Source organism: Phaenicophaeus curvirostris, chromosome 5 (genome assembly GCF_032191515.1).
Source record: "Phaenicophaeus curvirostris isolate KB17595 chromosome 5, BPBGC_Pcur_1.0, whole genome shotgun sequence".
Classification (NCBI taxonomy): Eukaryota; Metazoa; Chordata; class Aves; order Cuculiformes; family Cuculidae; genus Phaenicophaeus; species Phaenicophaeus curvirostris.
The window spans coordinates 37,676,147-37,686,519 of record NC_091396.1 but is presented as its reverse complement, the minus strand read 5'-3'; the positions used below and the strand labels follow the sequence as shown (position 1 = coordinate 37,686,519).

The window sequence follows — 10,373 nt, the reverse complement described above, 5'->3', positions numbered from 1 at the left end:
TCTAGTATATCAGTTGCTATGCTAGGAGTATTGAATATTGTTTTGTGTTAAATCAAAGCATCCAAATAAGGCAATGAGAGAACAGGGATAGTGAATGAGATTTATAGTTATCTTTGTAGTATACAGTATTTGCCAGTCCTTATGGAGGTAGTGGAAAAGTTATTCAGGTTCATATGATATGTTTTTATGATCTCAGCTGCACATACTTAATAAATGAAATTTATTGAAAAAAATTGACTCACTCAACAGCATAAACATTGACTACAGGTTTAAGCACATTAGAATATGCAGCTCTGTGCAGGAGAATTTTCTACAAATCTTCATTAAGACTTGATCACTCATCAAAATTAATTGAAGGCTTTATATAAAATCAAAGTGACATTGGAACATTAGATATGGACAAATATCTTCAAGGCTTTAATGAAATTAATGAAATGTAAGATATCACTGTCTTTGCGTATTTTTTTTTGTCTTGATTTTCTTTCAACAAGATCTCCAAAGAGCCTTACCCACTGCAAAAGGTGAAGTAAATTTTGTTTGTGTAGGGCTGATAGCGATCAGAGAAAGCAATGTGAATTGTGAAAAAATTAGAAACGACAGATAGGGGACTGTTGGGCTGGTTTGTTTACATGAGTGGTAAGGAAGATAAGTGGTGTAACTGAGTTTATTTATATAGAAAGAACATATTTTACAAAAGTCACAAATGTTATTTTCTGAGGAAGAAAATAGATCTTGATTTTTTTCCTTAAACACCTTGCAATTGTTCTTACAGTATATGGTCCCTAAATTCTGAATTTTTAATATATTTATGTTTTTATTATTCCTAAAGTGAAGAGAAATATTAGCAGTTATCATATCACCAGGTTCCTAAACCCTGGGACTTCTCCTAGCCAGAAAAGAAGCGGTAGCTCATGGTTGGGGATGGGAGGGGTCAGCAAAGAGGGAGGTGTTGATTTTTAGCATTCCATAAGCTTAATATCACATCAACAGGGAAGAAAGAAAAGCGAAAGATAATGTTTGGGTGTTTTTGGAGAGCTGCAAGTCATTTACAAATGAATCAATTATTATTATCAGTAGGAAATTAAATGGAAAAAAAAAAATCATCCCATCTTGCAGTGGCATTTTGGTCATCAGCTCTAGTCCTCAAGGTACAACAGAAAAAAACACGAAGCATTAAGAACATGGAGAAAAAGTTAAGGATTGTCATTAAGTTTGTATCATTCAAGGTTTCTCTGGTTTCTCTTCAAATCATATAAATCTTTCACCTTTTACTAAAGATTTCCGTGGAGAGGAACAAGTATGAGCTTAGGGATCTGAACAGGTTGGACTGCTGGGCTGAGACCAATGGCATGAGGTTTAACAAGGCCAAATGCTGGGTCCTGCACTTGGGGCACAACAACCCTGTGCAGTGCTACAGACTAGGAGAAGTCTGTCTAGAAAGATGCCTGGAGGAGAAAGACCTGGGGGTGTTGGTTGACAGCCAATGGCATCTTGGCTTGTATCAGAAATGGCATGACCAGCAGGTCCAAGCAGGTTATTCTCCCTCTGTACTAGGCACTGATGAGACCGCTCCTTGAATACTGTGTTCAGTTCTGGGCCCCTCACCACAAGAAGGATGTTGAGGCTCTGGAGCCTGTCCAGAGAAGAGCAACAAAGCTGGTGAAGGGGCTGGAGAACAAGTCTTACGAGGAGCAGGTGAGGGAGCTGGGGTTGTTTAGCCTGGAAAAGAGGAGGCTGAGGGGAGACCTCATTGCTCTCTACAACTACCTAAAAGGAAGTTGTGGAGAGGAGGGTGCTGGCTTCTTCTTCCAAGTGACAGGGGACAGGACAAGGGGGAATGGTCTCAAGCTCCGCCAGGGGAGGCTGGACATCAGGAAAAAAAATTTCACAGAAAGAGTCATTCGGCACTGGAACAGGCTGCCCAGGGAGGTGGTTGAATTACCTTCCCTGGAGGTGTTTAAGGGATGGGTGGATGAGGCGCTGAGGGGCATGGTTTAGTGTTTGATAGGAGTGGTTGGACTCGATGATCTGGTGGGTCTTTTCCAACCTGGTGATTCTATGATTCTATGATTCTATGGTTCCTCTTAGATAACTAGTTGTAAGAAGTATGATATTTTTCCTCTGAAGAAAATGAAAAATTATGATCATGTTACCAGTGTTTTTAATAAAATTTATCTTTTATTTCAGAAATTATTTTACAACATGCCATCTTTCTCTGAAGAACTTTTGCCCAGCAACTCTTTATACATTAGTGGGTTGATGTTTTTTTGTTACAAATCTTACACAGATTAGAGTAGCTGAAGCCTAAAGGGATTGTGACTAAGAGATACAGTGCAATCTTTTTACTAAGGAGAGATACCAGCTTTGCCTTGTCTTTTCTGCATGGGCCATATGGAGGTGTTGCTAGGCTCTCTGTAGGTGGCATACAGCCCCATCCTTCTCTACGCCCACATGGAGAAAGCGTGACAGCTCTTCTGAGGAAAAGGCAGCTGGCCAAGAAGAATCATCCCCTGGGCTACATCCAGCTCACAGGATACTAGTGACCATCCTGGCCAGAGTTGATCATGGCTGCATTAGTTTGAGCTCTGAGAATACCATGAACCTTAGCTGAGCAAAGGACTTACATTTTACATAAGCAATGTGGGGAGGAGCACGTTAATTCCTCTGACTTTCTTTATTTTGTCATTTCAGACTGCCCAACCCCATGTGAAAAATTGGGTAAGAAGAGTGCATTTTGGAGTGATTTCCTTCTATAATTTGTACTAAGTATGTGTCTATTGCTTTTGGTTAATTGAGCAAACAATGCCCTTGATGGCCATTTCCTTTCACTACAGTCAAAAGCAAGGTAATTGGTTAATTGCCAGAAGCAGTTGTAACTGCTGGTAATGAACTACCATTGAGTAAATTACCACTACAGTACCATTAGACACAGCAAGAACATGTGAAGGGGAGAAATACTGTTTCTGATGTTTCTATAATTTTTCTACAAGGGACTGCAGCACACATATTTCTGAGACATAAAGCAAAATAGAAAAAGAGAGAGAGAACACTCAACTTTTAGCATTCAGAGTGAACAAATCATCACATTGTTAAGACTTACTCTTCACGTGGCTAGTAATGATAGAAATGACATGAGTTTTCAAGACAATATTACAAACCCATTCACCCGTTCTTAACCATTCATCTTGAAGTATTAATCCAACAATGCATAAAATAACAATACATTGCTAATATTTACATCATGAAGTACAGTATAATGACATTTACAAAAGAAAATTTAAAAGAAAAACACAAAAAACAACCCCCTCATTTTAATCTATGTGTGATTTTGTGAGTAGATTTGGACTAGATCTAAAGGATGAATGTTCCCATCTCAAGGATTATCACAATTCTCACTAATGACTAATCTTTGTTGTCAGATTTAGCAATACCCTTGCTATGTCTCTCAAAATAAAATGGGTTCGGTTATGATTATATCAAATATATGAAGATAAAAATGTTTTTAGAAGGCTAAATTATAGTGTAACTGCAACAAAATTAGAATTTATCAAGAATTTTATTTTTTTTATTTTTTTTAAATTAAAAAATTCTTAATAAAGCCCTAAAAGCACATTTATTTTTAATTTGAATAAAAATGTTCCTGTGCAGTCTATTTTATATGTTCATACAGAATCCTATAATAAAGAAACTCAGTGTATTAAGCTAAAGTACCTATAAGACCTATGTACTATGATTAACCCTAATGCAACATAGATTATACTTCATGAAAGTTTTCAGGTGTATTGTGAGTTCATAATAATCACAGAATTACAGAGTGTCTCAAGCAGGACCATCAAGAGCTAGTTGCTCAGGACTGTGTCCAGATGGTTTTTGAATGTGTCCAAGGTTGGAGACTTCACAAGTTCTCTGGGCAATCTGTGCCAGTGCTCAGTGTTTCCTGATGTTCAGTTACATCCTTCTGTGTTTTGGCTTGTACCCATTGTACTGTGACTGGGCGCCACTGAAAAAAAGTCTAGCTCCCTCTTCTTTATACCCTCCTTTCAGTTATTTATATACATTGATAAGATCCCACTGAGCCTACTGCTCTCCAAACCAAATGCTTCCAGCTCTCTCAGCATTTCCTCACAGGAGATGTGCTCCAGTCCCTTAGTCATCCAGGCGGCCTTTCACTAGACTCTCCCCAGAATGTCCATCTCTTTCTTGTACTAGGAGCCCAGCCCTGGATACAACACTCCAGAGGTGGCCTTATCAGTGCTGAATAGAAATCACCTCCCTCGACCTGCTGGCAAGACCCCTCATAATGTTGCCCAGGATACCATTTGCCTTCTTCGCTGCAAGGGCTCACTGCTGGCTCATGCTCAGCTTGGTGTCTACCAGGACTCCCAGGTCCTTTTCTGCAAAGCTGCTTTTCAACTATTTGTCATAAACATTGGCACACATAAGAAGTTCTTAAAAGGCAATCACATTTATACTACATTAGGGAACAAAAAATAGAAACCAGGAGGTTATATGTCAGCCTCTACCACTTCTGAGTGATTCTGTCTGTACGCAGACAATCCACAGGTGTCTCTTCTGGTTTGAACGGGCCTTTGAGGTGAGTTTTATGTATCATACATATATAAACACAATCATTTACTAGCTATCCATGCCTGTGGTGTAAAGAATTATCATTTTCTTTCACAAGAAGAAAAATCGCTCCTCTGGCAAAACAAAATGTTCGAAAAATTGGCAGAAAATGCATTACCATTTGAAAAGATATATTAACAAAAAACTCAGTGAAATAGTACCATGAATTATGAAGTTCCTAGCAAGATGCAACTATATAAATAATATGAGTTTCTACAAATCATTATATATATGGCCAAAAATAGTAGCAATTTTATCCTATTTATCTCTTCATTACAGATGCACTACACTCTATAAGTAATATATTCCTATCTATCTAGTAATAATACATTTTAATAGGTTACATTGTAGCTAAAGTTTGTGGAATATATTTATTAGGATTAATTTGTAAAAGTAATAACTAACTGCGATTTATTGGTGAATGTTCAATCAGGAATAAAATTTAATACACAGGTTCTCTAAAGGAAAGCATTTTAGTCACAGAAAAAAATGGGATACTTTTGGATAGTATTATTTATCATTCTTATTTTCTTTGCAGAATAATTCTTAAGCAGATTTTAGAAAGTAAATATGGAGTTAAAGACAAATCTTGTGTTGACGCTTGTATAGGCAATACATAAGAGACAGCACCAGAAGAAAGGTTCATATAAGTTACATATATATTCTATAGGTTCTATATATATTCAATATAGGTGGCAGATTACATATTAATTTACCACATGCCTTTAAAGGAAAGGAAGGAGGCACTGGAGAGCAGAAATTCATGTATAGAAACTCAGAAACTAAACTGACTGTAAGCAGGTCTCCCATTTGTGATCTATTTCAGGCTACAAAGACAACACCTACTTAAAGTATCTAAGTCCAAATACCTTAGTTCTGAGCACCTCGTTAAGTGTGGAGGAGATTTGGAGGAGCTAAGTAGAGACCTTGAACTGGTGCTGAATATTTCCTTGTATTTCTGTACAAGAAATTCCCTGCATTTCTGTACAAGAAATTTAATTGTTTCACACTGTTAGCTCAGCATAGTCCCAAGCTAGCTAGAAACATAAGCAAGTACTGAAAACTCAGTGTCAGTAGTTACATTGGCACATGCTTCCCTTAGGTCCAGGCCTTTGGAAATAGCTCTCCTCCCTCAATACAAGATTAGTTCTCTACCTCTCCAACATGGCTTTGCAAAGGAATTTAGATAGCACTTTAGCTCTCTAAATTTAGACTGCTACTTCAGTTCTCCAAACCCAGCTGTGAGACCCTCAGAAAGCCCTGCTTAGCTGCTACTTAACCTGAAAGGCACTGAAGTTATCTCAGCACTGAAACACTCCACCAATAAATTCTTCTACGTTCCCAAATTTCTGATGTTGGATAATGATATCCTATGCATATCCTGAAGAAGCTGAGCAGCTGCGAATGTGAGCATAGCCGATTCTCAAATTAGGCATTCTGTTGCTTGGCTTGTCTCTTGGGACTAATCTCATAGACATCCTCATATGCCAAAAATTAAATCAGACTTCTGACATCCTGTGGCCAGGGGAAGGGATGTTAGGCTATCTCTGAATAATTCACTTCAATTTTTTTGAAGGAGCAGATGGGAGATCTGCTTTAAAATGTCTTTTCCAAATCAGGGAAGTAAGAAGCCAAATCTTTTCACTGGGATGTGGTATAAAAGAGAAATATCATGTCTGCCTGTTAGGCCATTAGAAGCTAGAATTAATAATTTAAATCCAAATTCCACCATACTGCATAAAGTCATTTCCTTCTTACTACCTTCGCAAAATTACTGTTTAGCAGCTTTTGCTTTTTCTTCGGTCACCTTTCTTACAGACTGGCTTGGGTGACTTTTCACTCTCCTATTGTCTGATATGGGTCTTATCCTTATGACCCTGATGCTTTACATTTGCAAGAAATTCCTAAATCTGGATTGACATGTTCACTACAGAGCTACCAATATCAGCATTACTAAAGCTAATCTCACTTGGAAATTTAAGTTCTTGTTGCTTTACATCCCACATGTCTGAACTCTCAGTTCAGTACTGCCTACTCTCAGTTTTATATTCCTGTCTCACTGCAATATATCTAGTCCCTCAAACAGCTAAGGTTTGTTCCTCTGCAGTTTGAATTCAATACCAAACTCTTGCTGCTTTAAATGGTACAGAATCAGATGTACTTCAGGATAAGAGTTCTTTGGGACTCCTTATATAGCGAAACTGGGCAGGTGTAGAACCATTTGCAAGCCCATGGCTTCAGGTTTAAGGTCCTTCAGAAAAGCACTTTATTTCATTTGCTTTCAACATCCCATGCACAATTGCAGCACTTAAAAAATTTTAGTCAAAGAGGATGGAGAAAAGTATTAGAGGATGAAAGGAGCTTGTTAGTGGTGACCATAAATAATGAATTAAAAAAATATTCCACTGGGCTTAACATGCCATACAGAAAATGGCTTTAGCCTGGAAAATCAGCTTTTGTCAGGATTGTCTGGACAATTGGCATCCAGTTAAAGTGGACTCCACTATATAACCTCTGTAAAAATATCAAATCAAGGATTAGCTTTATCTGAGATTTTAACCTACTAGTGATCTATAAAGGTTACTTCACAGAAGAATTTTATATTCAATAGAGTCTGAAAATCAAAAATAAAGAAATTAAGACAACTCTGTTCACTAACCTTAGAGGTGTTATAAAAATCTTCAGATTTTCTATTTTAAAATTAATTTCAGAGAAAAATGTACATGTTTTATTTCCATACAAAGTTTAGAAAAGTAATCTTTCCTGTTGCAGCTTATCAAGTTCTGCACTTGAAGTGGTTGAACGTGAAGTGGAGCTTGAACAACTTGAAAGCCAGACTGTCCCAAACAGAAAATGATGAATGCATTTTCAAGTCTAATTCTTGTGAGCCAATTTTGTTGAACAACCCAGGGTGTGGGGTGAGAAAACATTATTTTATTAGAACTTTTGGATTTAGCAGTTTCCAGTATTTTAAGTACACTGAAATCTTATTTTATTTAAATTCTAACACATCCTCATAATAAAGAGAACAGCTAAACATGCTTTATTATACTTTAAATGTTTTTATAAATCTGTAATTTATTAAATATATTATTTTTTAGCATTTACAAGGTTAGTTTCAGAAAAAATCAGACTGCATTCTGATTGTTTTTTAAAAAATAGGTCTACCAAAATTTTGATAAACATAAACTGACCTAATGCTATCATATTGTTTTGCCATTCCCAGTGAGGTAGACAATACATATGAAATAATAGTGGAAAGATTTTATGAAATTATATTTAATGCTATTGCTGCAAAAATTGTTTTCTTTTCATAGTTTCTTACTGATTTCATCCTAAAGAAGACAAAATTACTTAAATATTTTCATAGTGTGTTGTAAGTAATTGGTAAGTGATTGGTAAGTAGTGTGGCTGAGTTAATCAGGCTGGTTTGTAAGTCCAGCCTATTAGGCTGGATGCAAACTATAGTGTGACAGCTGTGTTATTTTCAGTTATTAGCTGATAGGTCTGTAATAGCTATAGCCATGCTTTGTGCTGAAGGACCATATCAGCAATCCTGGAGCTACCTCAGAGGTCTTCAGAATGAAACCACACATTAGTCTGTTTTGACCTAGTCAGAACACAACAGTTTTTTTTAGCCTGTGGGAATTAATCTAGCCAAACTCTTTAATTTTCCTGGAGAACTATAGTAACAGGACAAATCTCTAAAATACATTATTACCACTAGTTAAATGATACTATTATTTTCTGTATTTTCCTTATATAACTTCAGTAACGTGCTACAAGCCATTTCTTTTCAACGTAAACTGATCTGTCAAGCAGTAAGATCATTTTAAGCAGAAGGTGCTTTTATTTAATTGGACAATACATAATGTTCAAGGAAATAATATACTGTGAGTTACTGTAGGTAATTTGCTACTCCTCATTAAAAAATTATCTTAGGCTTTTAGGGAATGCCCTATACATTATTCTGTATTAAAGTTTAGGAAAGAAAAGTCTTCTAATTCTAATAAGCAATTTCCATTTTACAAGTAAAACTACAGTAGCATATGCTGGCAATAATTCTGATGTCCGAGTTGTGAAAATATGTTATGAAGCATTTAAAGAAGATGAAAATTTTGCATTATGAATTTCACCACTGTACATAGCTTGTGAAATTGAGAGAAAAATAAAAATATTTTTTAAAAAATGCCAGAGAAATCTTCCGAAGATAGAATTGCTTGTCTAGTTAATATTGCCTAAAGATTAAGTAGGTTTGAGATTCTTCAGTAATAAGTGACAATTATTCAGACCTTCATCAGTGTCGAGACTAGTATCTAGTACTCTATGACACTGCAGAACAAGAAATGCAAGCTGCGTGCTGCTGGAAGTGGGAACAAGCCCAACTTTTAGCTCTGGAGTGTTATATAAGAACTGCATCACTGTGCCTGTCTGAGTTCTGCTGGCATCAGCTGAACTGCTGCAGGAAGAGCTATCCACTACCTTGACGTCTCGTGTGAATCCACAGCTAAGAGCATCCACCTCCAGAGTAAATAGTTTGCTCTGCAAAAAAAGGAAGAATCAAACATGCCAAGAGTGGAAGTGGGACAAATGCATTTGATAGTTTATATTTAACAAACTGTATGTTGTGACATTTTTTTCTTAAAATTTAGCTGGTGTTAGTTCCATCACTATTTAATTTCTTTTAAGGTTTTGACCTTCTAGAAAATGTCAGTAAGTTTGCAGATGACATTTTGTTGACAATATTATTAGCCCATACTGTTTTCATTAGAATAACTGCATATGATGAGTATGGGGAAGTCTCTTTCTGTTTTCAAGTGTCCTTATTATAAGATTGCTGTTCTTATAGGTCAGCTGTTGGATTATAGAGAAATGTTAATATTTAATTATTTATTAAGTATGTAATGCAGCCACATATTTTTAATAAAGTGTCTGTGTCATCTTATGTGAGTTTGAGAAATTATCAGAGCAATAATTTCTCCAAAGTCTCTTAGCCTACTGTTTTTATTTTTAGCATTTTTTCTGTCATGTACTTCCCAACTTACAAAAAATAAAATGAGTATGCATACAAAATTACACGTCAAGGCTTCTATTCCATTGTGAATAACAGAAGATACTTGACTCTTGGAGCAAATACAGTACTGAGAGAAGTGTATTTATATATTAAAGCAAGTGGTTATTAAAATCATGCAGAAAAAGCAAGACTTATTTTTTAAATGTATTCTTACATATAGGAAAATGGGCAAATTAGAACAGAGAAAATGTCCTGGTGAAAAGAAAATATCTTTAAACAGGTTTAAAGATATTTCTTTTAAAAAGTATTTTTTTAAATAAAGAAGAGCAGCAAAATTAATTTTATTTGATTATGAGCATGAATTCAACCAGCTTTGCTTACAGATCTAAAAAGTTAAATTGTGTTGATGTTAAGAACATCCTGGCTAAGCTAATGTAGATAGAATGTATAGGTACAACTATATCACGGAGATTTAACTACTTTTTTTCTAAGATTTACAAGTTCTATGGAAGAAAGGGCTCTCCAAAGCCACAGAATATGGTTGAAAGACATGTGTCTTGCTGTTTTCCATATATCTTTTAGGCCACTGATAAATGACTGTCAGTAGAAGGTGTTCAGCCAGAAAGAGCATGACTTGTTTTTGCATCATTGCATTGAAACCCCAAAGAAGATTTAATCATACACAGCATTCAAATGTCATAAGAACAAGAAATATCCATACCTAGTACCATGC

The 10,373-nt window shown here is 36.0% G+C and overlaps 1 non-coding gene across 1 annotated transcript; it reads left to right on the top strand.

The window, feature by feature from the left end:
• The first annotated feature begins 1,227 nt into the window (after positions 1 to 1,227).
• On the top strand, positions 1,228 to 1,310 carry LOC138721669 (U5 spliceosomal RNA). The gene has a single exon (XR_011337598.1). It is a non-coding gene; the product is annotated as a U5 spliceosomal RNA (small nuclear RNA).
• Positions 1,311 to 10,373: the final 9,063 nt, after the last annotated feature.